The following is an 18,097-nucleotide window of genomic DNA, read 5'->3' as shown; positions in this document are numbered from 1 at the left end:
GAGCCCTGGGTGGCCGGATCAGCCGCCCACACGCACAGGGCATACTGGGGAGACCCCTGGAGCCAGGAGGCGGCTTTTTGCCTCCCTTCTTGGGGTCTACTCATGAGTAGCTGCGGCTCAGAGCCACGCCGCAGCTACTCATGATCAGATAGCCTGGGCTAAGAGGAGGGCTAAAAAAGTGGGTTACCCGCTTGTAAGCCAGTAGGCTCGCCTGCAAGCCCAGTGGTTTACACGAGCAGTGAAAATCGGGCTAGGCTCTCTTAGCCCGATTTTGGCTGTTTGTGAGAATAGCCCCCATGTTTGTCTGCAGAGACAAACACTATGGGGCTATTCTCACAAGCAGCCCAAATCGGGCTAGGAGAGCCTAGCCCGATTTTTGCTGCTTGTGTAAACCACTAGGCTCGCAGGCAATCCCGGTGGCTTACAAGTGGCTGGCCCGCTTTTGTAGCCCCTCCCTAAGCTGGGGTTTGTGGAGCGAGCGCTCCGCAAACCCAGGCTTCCCGATTGTGAGTAGCCGTGGCGCGTCTCCATGCTGTGGCTACTCATGAGTAGACCCCTGGAGGGGTGGTGAAAAACTGCCTCCAGGCTTCAGGGGTCCCCTCAGTATGCCCTGCGTGCTTGCTTTCCACGTGGCCCCCAAGCTCCCCTGCCCCCACTGGCATCCTGGAACTTCTGGGGGCCGCGCAGCCCCCAATCCCCACAGCCCCCACCAGGTCCATGATGCCAGGTCCATGAGCTGGCAATCGTATGAGTGGCCAATCTGTTTGCCCAGGGCTCCCTTTCTGATTATGAGCGGGCTTAGCGGGCTTAGCCTGCTCTCCCCGCTCTGCTGCAGAAACTGGGTCTCACTGATCGTGAGACCTGGCTCATTAAGTGTGAAGACAATGAGGCGAGTCTCATGATCAGTGAGACCCGCCTCAACAGGGTTTGCAGGAAGAGCGGGCTTAGCCCACTCTCCCCGCAGACAATTAGAATTGCAGCCCTGGGTGGCTGGATCGGCCGCCAACACGACTGCCGGCTCCATCATGGACCTGGTGGGGGCTGTGGGGATTGGGGGCTGCGCGGCCCCCAGAAGTTCCAGGATGCCCCACGCAAGCACGCTGGGCATCCTGGAGAGACTTCCAGCGACGAGAGACTTGTTTCACTGCACCACGCCACGCTGTGCCAGGGCAGCCCACAATAAAAAAGACAAGGTTAGCAGAGTGCTTGCTCCGTTAACCTCAGCTAAGGGTAGGTGTACTTTAGGAGGTTTGCTGCCAGGAGCCGCACGGCTCCTTTTGCAGCACACAATCGGCAAAAAACAGCACTAGGCTCCCTTAGCCTGATTTTTGCTGATTGTGAGAATCTCCTCATTCTTTCCACACTCAGAAGGCTGGGATGCCCTCTATGCAGGTGCAGTGTCCCTTTTTCTTGACATCTGAAAAGGGCCCTAGACTTTTTTTTTTTAATGCACAGACCACTGCTTCCAGCTTGTCAGCCTGCTTGCAGATCCCTGCCCTCAACCTAACCACCTCCTATTGATCTGGCATAGGCCTGAAAGCCTGATATATCTTATAGAAGAAGTGCCCACAGCCTTTCCCAGGGTATCCTAATTTATCTGACAACTCCTTTCCTGCAACTTATTATTATTTGGCTGCCAGAACCTAAGGGGTATACTCGTGGGTCAAATGGGCCGTAGCCCAAAGTTTGGCTTTAAAAAAACCAAACCTGCCAACCCATCAAAACATGTGTTTTGGGACATGTGAATGTGTCTCTAATTTTATCATATTCCTCTCTTCCTCTAAGGGAAAAGAAAGTTTGGTCATTGTTCTGGAAATAAAGCATGTATAACTCCTTATAACCAGGGACATAGCAGGGTGGTGTGGGAAGAATATAATGGCTTGTTTTAGACTTGTGGGAATGTGCCATAGATTTTCATGTTTGAACCAGAAATCTCATGCTCCGAGGAGGAACTTAGGCCAGGACTTTCTTTGCTCAGATTCCCCTCTTCAGGCACAGAATGGGACAGGGATTTGCAACATTATAATTGGCAAGCAGTGTAGATGTCTAAATTGGAATTGCCAGATTTCCAGTTACTGTATTTACCTCAGCTGAAAGGGCTTCTCTAGCTAAGCTGCCATATTTTTACATTTTCAGCCTGAGATTCATATTTTGTAGGGCCACCTCTGAGATGGTGTAAATAGCAAAAGGCTGACCTATGCCCTGACACAATTATGGGAAAGCAGGGATAGTACTGTGGTGGGTTATCTTAGAAAGAGTATGAAGTATCTGTGGTGGATTTTCTTAGACAGAGAGGCAAATACAACCCAATCTGGACTAAGACAACCCTACCCGAACAACCCTACCTGGGCTTCCATAGGGGTAGGACTGCTTGTGTGAAGCACCATGACTGTGGACGATCCCAGCAGTGCCCCACTGGGTAACTGATGGTTTTTACCTCAGCTTTTACCTGGGTAGAAGGGCACGTCTGCAACTTTCTCCCTGTATCCCAAGTTGTGTGTCTGTTTGGGCTGCCTGCTCCTACAGTGCCCAGCAGAGGGAGAACCCCCTCAATGGACCACACTTGGAGTACTGCATACAATTCTGGTCACCACATCTTAAAAAGGACATTGTAGAACTGGAAAAGGTACAGAAGAGGAAAACCAAGACTATCAGGGGCCTAGAGCACCTTTCTTATGAGGCAAGACTACAACACCTGAGGCTTTTTAGTTTAGAAAAAAGACGACTGTGGGGAGACATGACAGAGGTCTACAAAATCATGCATGGTATGGAGAAAGTGGAGAGAGAGAGAGAAATTCTTTTCCCTCTCACACAACACTAGAACCAAGGGTCACTCAATGAAATTGATTGCCAGGAGGTCTAGGACCAACAAACGGGAGTATTGTTTCACACAACGCATGATCCACTTGTGGAACTCTCTGCTGCAGGATGTAGTGACAGCCAACAACCTGGATGGCTTTAAGAGGGGTTTGGATAACTTCATGGAGGAGAGGTCTATCAATGGCTACTAGTCGGAGGGCTACAGGCCACCTCCCGACTCAAAGGCAGGATGCCTCTGAGTAATAGTTGCGGAGGAGTAACAGAAGGAGAGAGGGCATGCCCTCAACTCCTGCCTGTGGCTTCCTGTGGCATCTGGTGGGCCACTGTGCGAAACAGGAAGCTGGACAAGATGGGCCTTGGGCCTGATCCAGCAGGGCTGTTCCTATGTTCTTATGTTCTAATGCACCGTGATCCTTAGGCAGTGCATTTGGGGATTTCTGAAGGCTGAGCTGCATTTTCCTGGCCTCCAGATGGCTGTGCAGGTCCTGGGAGAGGTACTAATATGGGTGTGGAAGCCTCATGCCCAGAGGACAGGAGAGATTGCCTGGGGGTAAGGTAGGTGCTATACTGTGCCCCCCCCGCCTCCCCCCTAGTAAACACCTAATTTGACCAAATTGCTAAAAAAATTCTATTCTTTACCTTTCCATCAGAAAAAGACCAATTCAAATGCTGACAAGGAACAAATATCATTTATCTAAAGTTGCAATTTGGGAGTAAATTTGTTCTTCCAGTGCTGTATTATAATAATCTTGACACAAAGAATCCACAATTCTTGGTGTAATGCTAGATTACATACGCTGGGGATGTACCCCAACCAAACATGTATGTCCTTGACAGGCAATGATTACTGCAGAGCCATATTACCAATCTTATGAATTTCAAGTCAAAATGGCACAATAACTGGACAGGACCAAAAGCATATGAACAGGACCAAACCATTTCCATTGGATGGTCTCCAGTTGGAAATTGACAGAGGAAGTGTGACTCTGTTGGTCCTTTTGGACCTCTCGGAGGCTTTCGATACTATAGTATCATTCTGGAGCGTCTGAGGGGGTTGGGAGTGGGGGGGGGACTGCTTTGCAGTGGTTCTGCTCCTACTTTTAGGGCAGGTTCCAGATGGTGTCCCTTGGAGACTGCTGTTCTTCAAAATCTGAACTTTTGTATGGTGTGCCTCAGGGCTCCATATTGTCTCTGATGAAACCACTGGGAGAGATCATCAGGAGATTTGGTGCAGGGTGCTATCAGCATGCTGATGACACCTAAATCTATTTCTCCATGTCAACATCATTGGGAGAGGGAGAGGGCATAACCTCCCTAAATACATGCCTGGAGGCGGTGATGGGCTGGATGAGGGATAACAAACTGAGAATTAATCCAGATAAGACGGAGGTGCTCATTGTGTGGGGTCAAAATTCAGGAGATGAGTTTGATCTACCTGTTTTGGATGGGGTCACACTTCCCCAGAAGGAACAGGTATGCAGTCTAGGGGTGCTTCTGGATCCAAGCCTCTCCCTGGTGTCCCAGGTTGAGGCAGTGGCCAGAGGTGCCTTCTATCAGCTTCGGCTGATATGCCAGCTGCATCCATTTCTTGAGACAAACAACCTCAGAAGAGTGGTGCATATGCTGGTAACCTCCAGACTGGATTACTGCAATGCACTCTATGTGGGGCTGCCTTTTTATGTAGTCCAGAAATTACAGCCGGTTCCGAATGCGGCAGCCAGGTTGGTCTCCGGGTCATCTCAGAGAGACCAATTACTCCTGTATTGAAAGTGGTTGTTATAATCTATAAAGCCCTTAAACAGCTTGGGCCCTGGGTATTTAAGAGAACGTCTTCTTCGTCATGAACCCCACCACCCATTGAGACCATCAGGAAAGGTCCGTATGAAGTTGCCACCAGCTCATCTGGTGGGTACTCAGGGATGGGCCTCCGCCACTGCTGCTCCGAACCTTTGGAATCTCTCTGCTGAAATAAGAGCCTCCCCATCTCTGACAATTTTTAAAAATCTTTAAAGACACATCTGTTCACTCAGGCTTTTAATTAAATACAGTTTTAATAGTTTTAACATTGTTTTAAAATATTGTTTTAAAATTTTAAATTGCTGTAATGTTTTAACATTTTGTTGTCATTTATTTTAACTAATGTTTTACTTTTTCTGTTACCATTTTTTTGTTGTAAGCTGCCCAGAGACATGAGTTTTGGGTGGTATAAAAATGTTAAACAAATAAATAAATATGTGTAAGTGTACCCAAATACAAATTACACCTCCAGCATCTAGAAATCTGCAGCCAACCCTTGTTAAATGTTCTCTGAGGTGTCCAATAAACATGGAATAAAATTTTCTTCTGTTTTAGCCTCATTTTGATATCCAGAGAGGCATGTTTCATTGCCTTCAAATCTACTCATCATTGGTTTAATAAAATAAAGTATTCAAGGTCATTTTCTCAAAGTTCTCACATAATAAGTATCAATCTTATCAATGTCTTTAAGCTTCTGTTAGAGCAAGGTTACAGGCTTAGGTGCATGCAAAAAATGGTCCAGGTGAATAATAGAAACAAAGTTTCAGAAGCTGTAATCACATCAGGACCAAAAAGCCGTAATCCTAAATGTTTTAGCAGAATACACTGCCAGCCAACATTCAGAGATACATCAAACTCAGCTCTCAAGGTTTCAAAAGATTTAAAAGCAGCTTCAGAAGAGATCAATTGATCTAATGTGGGAGGCCTTGTGGGAGGCCTAGTTAGCCCAATAAAAAGACTTAGGAGCAATCTTCGAACAGGGATTATCCCAAAATGTAAGCTTTACAAGAAAGGATCAAAACCATGTCTAGAATTCAAAATTCTTCATATTTGCCTTGTGGCTTTAATGACCTAGATCCATGAACTAATAATAAACCCAGGATCTGCCAAAATTTCAGTGGGGTCAAATAATTTTTCAAGCTCTGCCCAAGGTGTGGCTGAACCCTGAGACTCATTGTTCCACCCAAGCACTATAGATATAATAAATGCCCAATCATAAGCTTTAAAATGTGGGAAACTAAACCCTCTTTCAATGAGTTGTTGAAGTTTACGAAGTGAAAATCTAGACCATAAGAAGTCATTAACTAATCTATAGATTTGCTTAAACTATGATAAAGGTACAAGAATTGGAAGATCTCTTAAACATATATGAGCCTTGGTGTTAAATTCATCTTAATCACATTTATTTTGCCCCAGCTACTCAATGGAATCATAGCCCAATGATTTAAGTCATTTTTCATTCGAACCAAAATTTTGGAAGAACTTTAAATTAACTAATTGAGAATGTTTCCTAGAGATTACTATGCCTAAATACATAAGAGACTCTTGACACTCCCTAAAACCCCAAACCCTACATTCATGAGGGAAATCTGTAGAACCTAAAGGCATCAAATCTGACTTACCCCAATTTATGGATAAACCTGATTAATTTCCAAACTTTTGAATTAAAGAAATAAGATTAGGAAATGAGACCTCTGGTTTATCAATAAAGCATAAAATGTCATCTGCATATAAAACCAACTTGTACTCAATCCTGCTTAGTGTAATACCCTTTATGTTGTCAGAGTCTCTAATAGCACAAGCTAGGGGTTCTAACACCATATTGAAAAAAAGAGGAGATGGAGGACATCCCTGATGTGTGTCCTGTTCTGTCATGATTGAAGAAGACAATAGCCCATTGGTGATAAATCATTAATAAGAAGGCATTTGACATGGTCCGTCTGGGGTTCTTGAAACACGTTTTGATTAAATTTGGATTCCTCACAAGTTTGTGGGTTTTTTTTAAACTTGGGTTAATATCCTATATATGGCACCTCTTCTTCTGCTATGGCTTTCTTTGTGGCCCCCATTTTAGAATTTCTGTTAAAATATAACTGGCAGCCACTCAAAAATTGATGTGATTTTTTCTTTAAATGTCACCTCTACAACTCTGTAATATTTGCAACCTTTCATCTAAATCATGCAAACACCCTAGCCCTAAATAGAAACAGTCTGCACAAAACTCTAGTAAACACCTTATGTGCAAGACAATTTGTTTGGTTGCCCTCCCTCACAGTGATTCAAAGATCATATAACTCCTCAATGCTACTAGTTCAGATTCTAGAGGTATTTTTTTAATGGTTTGATTTGCATTGGCCTTGTCAATGTTTGACCTCATCAACATCACTGTTTGGACCCAAACAATGATTTGTGTCCAAATAACATAGATGAATAGAACACATGCTTTTGAAAAACCAAAAAACATGGGTCAGTCCTTTATTTAGCCCTACAAGCCAAAGCACAAATCCAGCAGAATCAACTTCTCTGCTAGTTGCATTTTTATTTCTCAGGCCTGCTATTCACATTGAATAAGAAGGAATTGCTAATCTTTTTTGAAAAGGATGGAATTGCTAATGCAGTTAAGTACTACTTGACATGTTAAGTACTTTCTTTCTGAATGCAGAAATTAAGCAGTATATGATAAAGGGTGTTCTCTTTTCTCTCTCCAGTATGGTACAAAATCCTCAGAACATTTTCCCTTATAGCCCAGAAATAGAAATCTAAGTCTCTTTTCATGTTACATCCAGAATTCCACTGCGTTCTTTGTCTTTTTATAGCATTAGATACTGATTGCAATTTTATCATGACAATATTTACCATATGCCAGTGCAAACCTTTGTTTTATCACTGTCTTCACTTCATAGAAAAAAATTCTGCTTGTGAAATATTTTGCATTCCATTGCAAACTCACTAGCCTTTGAGCTACAATCCATCTTAAATATTGGAAGTTAACAAGGTTTTCCCCGATGCCTGTAAAGCTCACTGAGACTCTGGTTGTGGTGTGAGAACAAAGGAACACCCTGAAACAGTCCTGTGGTTCACTGGGAACACTTTATTAGTTACAAAACTCTCTGGAATGATCCACAACAAAGTATACACCCCTGTGCATGCCGCAAAATTTCTTTTTGCCTGTCTGAGTCTCTCTTAAGTTGTTCTTGGACCTAGATGATAGGGATGTGTGATTTGGGTACAAATTTAATCATGCCTGATTCGATTTGAATCAATTTGAGATTCTTATCCCTCCTATTAATTCCCCCATATTCCCAGCTTTCAATTTTTTTTAAAAAAAGCTAAGCTCTAGCCCTTGTAGAAGTAGAGTTATGGAGCAAAATGTGTGGTCACTATTTTTCAAGTGTTTGGATTCTTTGGTGTATAATCACTTTCCCTCAGTGAATCCCTATGTGGATTTATTACACACCTTCATTTCTTCTATTCATTTTGGCCGTCTTTTGGACAGTGGCAACTGTCAACTGCCATATGCCAACCACGGGACTGCAGGACATGTCAGCCAGTATCTAAAGAATCCATGGGCAATAGAGCCAAATTTAGCAGCTATACTTTCCTCAGAATCTTTCCATTGTATTACAGATTATATAGCTGTGTTCTTCATCTTTAATATTGTGCTTCTTGAAACAATCTGGGAGACTGAAGACCACAAAGGTTGAGACTGAATCTCAACTATTATTTTGATAACAGCTCACTAGAGGATGTTTCTTTACCTAAATCCAAGACTAGGTTTCCTCCAAGTTTTTACAGGTAGTGTATGAGCTTCTTCTGGTGCTGCTCAAACGGTATCTAGATCAGTGGTTTTTATATATCCTACTCCTGAGGAGTTCTTTACAAATGGTTGGCTGCACTGAAGAACTCTTTCATGTCTGTCATGGAATACCTGTGTATTTGCAGAGAATTGTAGCACATCTCTAGGCTGCACGCTTGGAGTGCTGGACAGGCTTTTAGAGCCTCACTGTTGCATGATATGAATTGAGCTTGTGCCCTAGAATATACCTAAAATCCTCTGCAGCTGCACAATACAGGCAGAGGCGTAACTAGGAAAATAGTGCCTAGGGCAAGCACTGAAATTGCGCCCCCTGTCCAAACATCCAAATAACTTTACCATAATATCAGCTGAAAAATACAAGTCAAGCTTGCTAATCTTTTAATATTTCAAAAACTATTTAGCACTGGATGTAGCCAGACCAAAAAATGCTGGAAAACTACAAATTTCAGTATGCTGGGGCTCATGAAATACCCAAATACTATGTGGAGGTGTACTTGGAAAACTAAACAGAAGTGCCTGTCTAATTCTCTACTATGCATTGTAGCATCGCTATTACATATGTTTTAAAAATAAATGGAGAATTTGACTTTTCCCAGATACTCTGAAGGATATGCGGAGTAAACTGTGTCACTGCTTGGAATATTTATTTATTTATTTATTTATTTATTTAGTTTATTTCTTTTTACATTTTTATACCGCCTTTCGTTAAAAGAAAACCCCAAGGCGGTTTACAAATATTAAAACATACAATAAAAGCAGTAAAAACATCAAGCTAAAAACATGCATAAAAACAAGACAGCAAATAAAAAACACACAAGAACAGCAGTAAAAAACGATTATGTAAAAGCCTGGGTAAAAAGCCAAGTCTTTAAAAGCTTTCTAAAAGCTGTGATGGAGTCCGAGGAACAAATGGCCACCGGGAGAGCATTCCAGAATCTAGGAGGAGCAACAGAGAAGGCCCTGTCCCGAGTGCACGACAGCCGGGCCTTAAAGGTCAAAACCAGCACCTTGAATTGGACCCGGAAACAAACCGGCAGCCAGTGCAGCTCTTTCAAAATGGGGGTGATATGTTCCCAGCAGGCAGCTGGGAATATATTCATGTATTTTCAGAAAGACAGTTAAAATGAGAGAAAGAGAGCAAGAAACTCCCAGTGCGCCTTAATATTAAGGATTTCACACTGATTCAAAGACAAACTCACCATTAATAGCCATATTATTAAGATATCACATTTAACTCACTTATCACAAGAAGCAAAGTAAGAGCAAATGAATACAATCCTAGCTCATAAGCTTCAGCTCAGTATTCACAAGCCCTGATTCTCTGTGCGTAGTGCCAAACTGAATATGTGTACATTGTCATATTATATTAAATCAAAATCTTTTTTAACCTGTAGCCCTTTTGGGGGGCTTCCTAAAGGCCATGGGGGGGTCTGCAAAGGTTCTCCCTTCCCCCACTGGCTTCTAGGGCCTCACAGGGACCATTTGAGCATGTGTGGTGGCCATTTTTAAAAATAATGTTTTTTTAATGGCCGCTGAAAACAAAATGGCTGCCGTGCATGCTCAAATGTCCTCTGTGAGGCCAGGCATGGCCAGGGGCCTCACAAAGGCCATCTGAGCATGCACGGTGGCCATTTTGTTTTTGGCAGCCATTTCTTAATTTTTAAAAATTGGCGCCCCCCTTCAAGTGGTGCCCAGGGCACGTGCCCTGCCTGCCCCACCCTAGATACTTCCCTGAATACAGGGACAGATAGTGGACTTTTTGCTATCTTTTTCTTTTTAAGGGATCTTTTTTCCTCTTGTCTCCCCTGATTTTTCTGATGAGGGAACCCCTAGTAAGATTCCAAAGAATCCCAAGAACATCATTTGAAAATCACTAAATGAACAAACCATGTAGGGAGAATGAAGTGGCTCCTTCTCATTGTACATGTTCTTCTGCATTCTGTAAATGAAACACTTGCATGGCAAAAGATAATACCATTCTCCTCATTTGTGGACTCTGCCAGTGGTGGCTCCAGACTTCTGTATGCCTGAGGCAGGGCATCCAACCTTACACATACTCTCCTCTCCCTCTTTCTCTTTCTTTTATTTAAAAAAACCAAACAGGAGCAGCTTGCTGGTACCCCAATAATTTTGCTGCCTGAGATGACTGCCTCACCTCACCACATGGAAGGGCCTCCCCAGGGCCCTGCATAAGACATTATGCAGTGGGTCACAGGAAAATGGTTTGCATGTTGCCATGGTATCTTTCATCTGTGCCTCATTTGTACCCAGAGAGAACCAGGAAAATAACAGGTCAGACTGACCACACTGCCCATTCTTGGTCTTTGATGCTGCTACATTCAGATAGGCCCTCTTTTAGCTTTCCTTTGACCAGTCCTTGGCCTGAAATATAACACTGACCGCAGACAAAACTGTAAGCCATGTAAACATTCTATGTGGCCACTGTTAGCCACATAGGAGTCTTCCATGTGCCAGCCATACACATGCAAGCTTGCCAGGAGCTAGAGGTGGTGCAAGACTGATTGTGGGGGGAAGTTGTAAATTAGTTCCCCTTGCCTGAAGTGTCTGGTTCCTTTAGCGGGGCTTGTACCCCATCTGCACAGCTTCCCTTTTCCATGCCAGACCTGTACCTCCCCTAAGCAAGTGGGGAAATAGAAGGGATACCAGCCAATGAAAGGCTCACTTCCTCAAAGGCCTCTCCTTAATTGTAAATGATGGGTGGAGTGGCATTTCCTACCGGAGGATTATAGAGCTTGTGCTTAGCAAACTATAAATCACATGATCTACCACAGGAAATGATGCTCCATGCACCATTTCAGTTAAGGAAGTAAAGGCTTCACAAGACCTCCCCTGTCTGAAAAATATAGATGGGTCTTATAGGAAAGATGAAGTGATAGTAACAAAATTAGTTGGGCTTTTGCAGTAGCCATACTGAATGCTCAACAAATATATTTTGTGGGGTTTTCCTCTCCCTTTTAAAGCATTTAACCAGGATACTCAATGCCCAGTTAACTTCATATCCCTGTGCCTGCTTGGCCCAATGATCATTGGTGTGCTAATGCTGCATACTTATGTGCCAGCATGGGACAGCTGACTACCTTTACTGTGGCCAGTGGCACATTCTTTGCCAAAGCTGCCATTGAATAAGAACATTTATGCATTATTTTGCATTATCCCTAATTTGAACTCCTTGTACTCTCCACTTAAAATGTTAAATATGAAGGCTCAGGCAGATGGAAATTCTTAGAGTAATCCTGCTTCACTGCACTGCACTTAAGAATGTACTGCTGTTCCAAATAGTAATTCAAAGGAAAATAGCTGCAGAGGAGAAAAAATAATAATGTTAATGTACTGAAGATCACTCAGTAGTTTGTGTTGATGTGAAGATCACTCAGTAGTTTGTGTGGATGTGGCATGGTAAATATTTGGCTTCAGAAAAGCTTTTCACGGGAGTGCAAAGCTTCTGTATTCTGAAAAGCCACTATTCAAGCTACAGCACTGATAGCACAAAGCTGGTCATCACATATTGGTTTATCCCTCCTGTCAATTACTTGGGTGTAAATCTCAGCTCAGCAAATAAAAGGTTTCAACAACAAAAGTGACATCACTTTAATGGAAACTTTCTGCATGTAAGCTTGAATTGACAGTTTTATCAGCATCTTGATGTTTAAAATATTGCACATGTATGCTTTGTACATACTGAAATTTGTGGTGATGTATGTAATGTTGAATTGCCTGAAAATCAGCAGCAGAGCACCATGAGACCAAGATTCTGATAATCACACCACTCAGACTCAAGACTTGTATTCAATCTACTGACTTCCATTTCAAAATAAACATGCAGCTCAATCAGAGATCAAGAGCTAATGCCCTGATCGCAAAGTCAAATATTTAAGTGTCTGATTAAAAAAAATCTAAGTTCACATGTGATAACTAGGATTTAAAACAGCTTAATCTTTGTACTAAAGCTAATGTCAAATGTGGAGCTGTTGAATAATGTCAGTCACATATTAACAATTTAGTACTGTTTAGCATAGTGTTACATAACAGCAATTATACAGACATGGGCAAGGTTCAGGGACTTCTTTTAGCTTTAAAAATAATACAAACTTTGCAGAAAGATGCTTAAAAGGATAATTACATAAAAGTCTGCTTTTTAAAAATGTATCATGTCTTAAACTTAGCCAGTATTAATGTTGGAAGAGGAAGTGGTTTGGAGATTGCCTTGTTGATCCAGTGAGGCTAATCTGAAAATGGTCAAAGGCTTTGGCATGTGAACCTCCCGCTTAGTTGCAAACTGCACAATCAGAAGGCTGTTATGTGTGCCATTCCTGTGAACTACATCTTCAAGTACGGCATTTGAAGTTCCAGTTACTAAATTGGGGCCACATTTGCAACTCCAAACAGATGGTGGCCACTGTCAGCTTTGATGGCATAACCATCTGTTTGGTGGGTAATATAACCCACTGCTGTGCATGTTTCTGGCTTAAAGCCAACGACCTTAGATTTTTTAAAAAATTCTGCAACACCTGTTAAAGAAGCACTATGTGAAGTTAGGTTAATTCAGTGAATGTGTTAGAAACATCATGTCACAATGCCCATCTTGTTATACCCCCCCCGAAAGCCTGTATGTGAATGCATATGCCTGTACACACACACACACAGCTAATCTGTAGTCATGAGGACTCCCTTCCCCATGCAGCCTTTGGTCTTCAATTTTCAGTAGCTCTTTAAGCAGCAGCAACAACCATTAATAATTAAATAATTAATAAACTTTATTTGTTAGCTGCCCCATAACAAATTGTTACTTTGGGCAGCTCACAACACAACATTAAAATATCCAATAAAAACACATTAAAAACATCAAACCACACACACACACAATACAACAACAACAACAACAAAAACTTGGTCTGCATGTGTGTTTTTAAATTAATTTTTAAAAAGCCTGAGTGAACAGAACCTGGCATCTACAAGAGCAAAGTGATGGCACCAGGTGAACCTTACTGGGACAGCTGTTCCATAAATGGGGTGTGACCACTGAAAAGGTCCTAGTAGCTTCACCTCGTTTGGCAGGGGCACTTGGAGCAGGGCCTCTGAAGTAGATCTTAAGGTCCGAGTCATTATGGAAGTATTCATGTTTTCAGGTATGTGTGTATTTGAGTGGCCCATAGAGTAGGGATGTGCAAATTGATTCAGGTACGAATTGATTTGTACACAAATCTAGCTGATTCGGGTGATTTGGAGACAGAATAAATCACCCCTGCAGTCCATTGGCTAGGTTCGGGTCCAAATCTAATCATGTCTGATTTGATTCAAATTGATTCGAGATTTGGATCCCTCCTATTAATTTCCCTAGATTCCCAGCTTTAATATTTTTTAAAAGAGCAAAGCTCTAGCCCTTGTAGAAGTGGAGTTATGGAGCAAAATGTGTGGTCACTATTTTTCAAATTTTTGTATTCTTTAGTGTATAATAACTTTTCTTCTGGGGATTCCCCTATGGGGATTAATTACACACCTCCATTTCTTCTATTAATTTTGACTGTCTTTTGGATAGTGCCAACTGTCAACTGCCATGTGCCAACTACACCCCACTCCCACATGCAAGGCAGTGGGGTACTACTCAGTTTATGTTCTAGGAATTTTTTTTTTTAGGCTCTTTGCTGTCTAACCTTTCCTCATAATGAATCCCTATGAGGATTCATTACACACCAAAGAGTCTAAATATCTCAAAAATTCCTAAAATATAAACTGAGTACCCAGTGGTGTGTGGGTAGTTGGAACATGGGATGCCACTAATTCCCCACCCCACCTGCAAAGCAGTGGGGTCAAAATAAACAGAAGAAATGAAGGTGTGCAATGAAGACACCCAAGAATCTAAACACTTCAAAAAACCCTACAAAATAAACTGAGTACCCCAGTGTGGGGGTGGGGGTGGGGAATGGGGGGTGTAGCTGACACAGTTGGCAGTTGACAGTTGGCACTGTCCAATGACAGTAAAAATGAACAGAAGAAATGAAGGTGTGCAACGAATCCTCATAGGGATTCATTATGAGGAAAAGTTATTATACACCTCCCAGAGCCTCTGGAATCCAAACACTTTAAAAATAATGACTGTACATTTTGCTCCATAACTCCACTTCCACAAGGGCTAGAGCTTAGCTTTAAAAAACAACAACAATGAAAGCTGGGGGTCCATGTTAGGGCTAGGATAGGGCAACTTCGAATCCCAATTACTGCCTATGGTGGAAATATACAAAATCAGTTTAAAAAAATATTTTTAAAAACAAACAAACCAAAAAATAATTAAAAATCAACAAGTGCCCCACCGCCTTGAAATATGGGTGGTAGGTAGCACCCATGGGGACCTACCTACAACCCGTGTTTGGTGCCCCAAGGACCTTGTTAAGTGGTCCGAATTGATCTCAATTCAAATCAAAACAAATACAAATTGAATCTGGGGTGATTGGGGGGGATAGATTTGGACACAAAAAAAATCAGGGGTGATTTGATTTGGGCACAAATCAAATTTTTAAAAATTGATTTGTGCACATCCCTACTATAGAATAGTATGTGGCCACAGGTAATATAGTCCACCTCACTGACTAAAGACAGTACAATGAATGCACACAAAAACACGCTCAGAGTTTTCCTTCTAATAACTTCTTTTAAATTAACAGATGTCCACTGACAATGTGATTTTTCTAAACAGTGATTATTACTGAGTAGTAATGCTAAAGGAAAGAGATGATTATTAGATAGAAATAACCAAGGAGTTTGGCCTGGCATTCCTGCTTCTGGAAATAATATATAAGCATTCAAACCATATGACCATGATTACTTTTAAAGATGAAGGTTGTTGTTGTTGGTGGTGGTGTGTGTTTTTTTTTTGCTCTGTTAGCTTTTGCATTATTGTTTGTTGTAATGCATCAGTGTGTGAATTCCAATTCAAATAGTTATATCTATGCAAAATCAAAATGAAGTAGTAAGGCTTTAGCTGGACTGTACTCCTGGAGATGGCAATGGAAAACCCCTCCTTTATTTTACCATAGAAAACCACATGGCTCTATGGTCGCCAGGAGTTGACACCGACTTGATGGCACAACTTTACCTTTATCTTACAACTTGAAAAGCCCCACATCCACACACTCTCACACACACACAATATGCACACACCAAACTGGCACATCTCAACTGAGTCATCATCTGGTCATATCATGCAACCTGCTTTTGTGTTTGGGGAGGGCTCTCTCTCTCTCTCTCTCTCTCTCTCTCTCTCTCTCTCTCTCTCTCTCTCTCTCTCTCTCTCTCTCTTTTTGGTGGAGTAATATTCCAGCATTTTGCTTCCTTCTATCTGCTGCTTAAGCAGTACATATAAAATGCTTTATCACAGAATCCTGCTCATTGTATACACTGGCCCAAAGATCAACCGCAGGCTCCAGCTGGGTGGGTCCAGGCTTTGCTGGGGAGTCTAGAGGTGGGAGATGGGTCTCTGGTTCTGGATCAATGAACTGGTCATTTGTGGGTTCCAGATCAGGCAGCTGGTTGGTTTTAGGCACCAGATTTCTCAGTTACTGGGTCACGTGTTCATCCCCGGAGGATCCAGTGTCACAGTCAGGGGGATCTCTGACATGCAGTCAGACTTAGGAAATTATATTGTTTCATTCTAAATTCCTTGCCACTAACTAGATTTTTTCCTCCGTCTGTGATACATTTAATAATATAACTTGCTAAGCATAGCCTTCATTATAGTTTTAAAAGTTTAGGGCTGGCTCTAAGTTCTAGGGGTCACTTGGCAAAGAGATGCTTTGGACACTGGGTAGGAGGGTGGTAAGAGTCGGCCATGGACTCTTTTGGATGGCCCTGAGCCCCCAGCCAATGCCAACCTAGTGAACCCCTCACACTGCCCATGTCTAGATTCCTGTAGTAGCAAAATATGGTAACTTATAACCTGTTAAGACTGTTGAGAGTTACGACTTCATCTTAACTCAAAAAAGGAACTTAAAACAGCTTCTCATGCCAAAACGAATGGAAGTTTAAGAGTTACTATTACATAAGTTTTTCCTACAAGGTTCTTCCAGGGCAGCAAATGCCTGATTTTCTCCAGAACATCACAATTCATTCCCTTATTTTTCAGCATTTAGTAGAAATAAAACTGAATGTTTCCCCCCCTAAAGGAATTAGAGTCTTATGGAATATAAGAGGAATAGACCTGAACTAAAGTAACAACTGGAATTACAAGATGACCCAAAATCCCTAAAGTGTTTAGATAAAACAAGAGGGGATATGATTTTCCCTTCCCTTCCCTTCCCCCACCCACCAAACAAACAAATATAGGAGCAGTGTTTACAGTCTAATAAGCAAAGCACTTGGACCAGCAATAGTCTTACTGAAGTATGATTTCTGCTGAGTGATGTCTTGATTACTGGGGTCCAAGACATTTGTAATATAAGCTTTCCGACCAAAATGTTCTTGCACAGCTGGATGGCTATTGCTAATCTTTAATAGAAAGTATTAGCTGTGAATATTAGATCTGCTCTCAAAACAGATTGTATATTTCACTGTTGTGGATAAGAATCTAAAAAAAAACACGGCAATATCATTGGATTCTCAAGCAAAAATCCCCCTGAGCAATAGCTTAGTATTATGCCAATAATGGTTGACAGAATTCAATTTGCAGCAATATTTTAAAACTTTTGCCTGGCAGATATGCTATTCATACAGAATTCCTTTCTGTACTACTTTCTATGTGCCTAGAGCATGAAATGTGTAAGCAGCATGTGGGCATAAATTGATCTTTGTTTCTCATCCAACTCCTTCACACTCCCTTTTTGTATCATAGCTTGTTACCCTTTGGTGTAGTGTCCAACATCTATGAGCTAGTGAGCTTTCATGACTTTCCTAAGAAGATTACAGTAAGAGCTAATAGCTTTCATTGTCAGGAAGCTTTCCCTGATTTTAAGACTAAATGTTGCCTTTGTGTGATTCATCCGATTACTTTTTTATTATTAGTCCTATTTCAGTGTGTTACATAAGCTTCCGTATTTTGGACATTTTGTCATTCACATATGACATTAGGCTGGTTCATGTGATACCTTGTCTGCTGATCCCAACACATGTGATAAGGATATGCACATGTCATGAGTGTGTGTATGTCCTTCTCCCCCTCTAGAGGTGCCGGATGCCTTTCCTGAACTCTTTGTGGGGAGGCAGTTTGCCCAAAACATTATTCTACATATGCTACAAGTTCTAGTCTTAAACTGAGGAAATATACAATATTTAAGCTAGTCCTTTTTGCATGTGCTGGACTGGTGGACGTAGTATCATCTGAAGTAACTCATTATGGACATCCCCTTCAAATATAGCACAGTCTCTTAGCCAATATTCTCTTGGGATAAATCCAAAGAATTGTACATTTAGACTGCCTCTGTCATATTAATGTATCCAAATGCAAGTACCAAACAAGCTTTCATGAACAAGTTTGACAAGGTGAAGTTACTTGAAGACATGGTCTGTGAATTTGCCTGTGAATATTTAGAGAATAAATTGTATGCTTTTAAGGGGGGGCGAAATGGTCCCTAAAACCGCTCTCTTTTTCAGAACATTGACATTTGTGCACAGCTGTTTTTCCCTTGATCTGCCACTGCTTTAGTGTCGTGTTTT

Source organism: Hemicordylus capensis, chromosome 3 (assembly GCF_027244095.1).
Source record: "Hemicordylus capensis ecotype Gifberg chromosome 3, rHemCap1.1.pri, whole genome shotgun sequence".
Classification (NCBI taxonomy): Eukaryota; Metazoa; Chordata; class Lepidosauria; order Squamata; family Cordylidae; genus Hemicordylus; species Hemicordylus capensis.
Note: the sequence above shows the minus strand (reverse complement) of the source record.